The sequence below is a fragment of the Galeopterus variegatus genome, unplaced genomic scaffold, assembly GCF_000696425.1.
Source record: "Galeopterus variegatus unplaced genomic scaffold, G_variegatus-3.0.2 Scaffold4314, whole genome shotgun sequence".
Classification (NCBI taxonomy): domain Eukaryota; kingdom Metazoa; phylum Chordata; class Mammalia; order Dermoptera; family Cynocephalidae; genus Galeopterus; species Galeopterus variegatus.
Window position 1 is genome coordinate 196,159 of NW_007730425.1, and position 1,999 is coordinate 198,157.

Here is a 1,999-nt window from a genome sequence, read left to right on the forward strand (position 1 = left end):
ATTGGAAACTGGGGCAAAGATCACCCTTGCTATGAACTGGCAAGGAACCTCACTGCATTCTGTTCATGCCCATAAGTTTTATGGAATGTGGAACTTAAAGGTGCTGACCCAGGGTATTTGGCAGAAGAAACTCCTAAGCAGCAAAACATTAAGGAAGCTGCATGGCTACTTGTAACAGCCTATGCTGAGTTATGCTGGGAAAGGCAAGACAGAAAGCCAGAATGTAGGAGAGAAGAAAAGCGTAAAGATTTAGAAAATTTGCAGCTTGTCCATGTGGTAGAAAAGCAGAGAGCATTTTTCAGAGGAAAAATGCAATCATACAGCAGAGGGATTAGTTGCTAAAGACATTAGCATGGCTATGAGGCAGGCAGGTGCTAACAGCCAAGAGAGTGGGAGAAAGGCCCTGAAGGCATTTCAGAAATGTTGGAGGCTGAGTCTTTCATTACGGGCCCAGAGGCCTGGGGAGACAGAATGGTCTTGGAGAACAGGCCTGTGGTGCCCCACCATGGGCCTGCTGCCCAGAGCCACCTCAAAATGCTGCTCCCCACACCCACACCCCAGCTGCTTTGGCTGCTCCAGCCATGGCAAAATTGGCCCCAGGTGTAGCTGTACCTGCAGCTTTGGAAAATACCAAGCTGGAAGCCTTGGCAGTGACCACGTGGTTTTAGGTCTGCAGGCTTGCAGAATGCCAGAACTGTGAAGGCTTGGGAGCCTCCACCTTGATTTCAAATGATGTATGAAAAAGCATGGGGACCCGGGAAGAGATCTGTCATGGGGTGGAGTCACTGCATAGAGCCTTGTTAGGGTGATGCTAAGTGGAAACTTGGGGTTGGAGTTGTTGCAGAGAAAGCCCATTAGCACCATGCCTAATGGAGCTGTTGGAGTGGGGCTGCCATGGAGACCCCAGACCTGTGGAGCTACCAGATTGGGACACCAGCATGGGAGAGCTGAAGTGTGACCTGAGACCAGGAAAACCACAGGAGCAGAGCTGCCCAAGGACCTGGAGACCCCACCCCCACACCAGCATGCAGAGGAGGTTGAACATGCAGTCAAGGTTCACGATTTGCCAGCTTTCAGACTTGTCTGAGACCTGTTACCCCTTTCTTTTGGCCTATTTCTCACTTTTTGAGTGGGAGTATGTACCCTATGCTTGTCCCACCATTGTATCCTGGAAACTGATAACTCTTACTGATTTCACAGATGGGACTTTGAACTTTGGACTTTTGAGCTGAAACAAGTTAAGACTTTGGGGATGAAATGAATGTGTTTATGTGTGAAAGGGACATGAGTTTTGGGGGCAGAATGGTGTAGATTGGATGCCCCTCCAAACTCATTGAGGCTTAATTCCCACAGTAACTGTTCAGAGGGTGGGAAATCCTATTATGGTAATTGAAAGATGTGGCCTGAAGAGGTGATTAGATGTAGAACTGTGCTGTAGTGAATGGATTGATAATGGTGGTCAGGGCGTGGTTCTGAGGGCTTTAAAAGGAGAACACATGAGAGGTTAGGCTCTCTCTGCTCCTCCATTTTCTGCCATGTGAGACCCCTGGGTCACTGTCACCACCAAGGTCTTCACCAGATGTGTTCCCTGGACTTTGGACTTCCTGGCCTCCAAAATTGTAACCAATAAATTTTGTCTTCTTATAAATTACCCAGTTCCAGGTATTTTTCTTGTGTTAAAAGAAATACACATGTGTGTGTCTAATGCAAAAAAAAGTATATGTATAATGTATATTTGCATGTCAAAAGGACGTAGGAGTCAACCTGAGATAACTACCAATGGCCAAAGTGGAGACAATTTGAGCAACCAAATGATGATAGTATTAGATTATAATACAAAAATAAAATAAATAACCATGCATCTATACTGATATAAATAAATGATTACATAAATCAATTAACAAATGGGGCAAAAGGGATAAATCTTTCTTTTTTCTTTTTTTTTTGTCTTTTGTCTTTTTCCGTGTCCGGCAACGGATCGCAACCCTCGGTGTTGCCC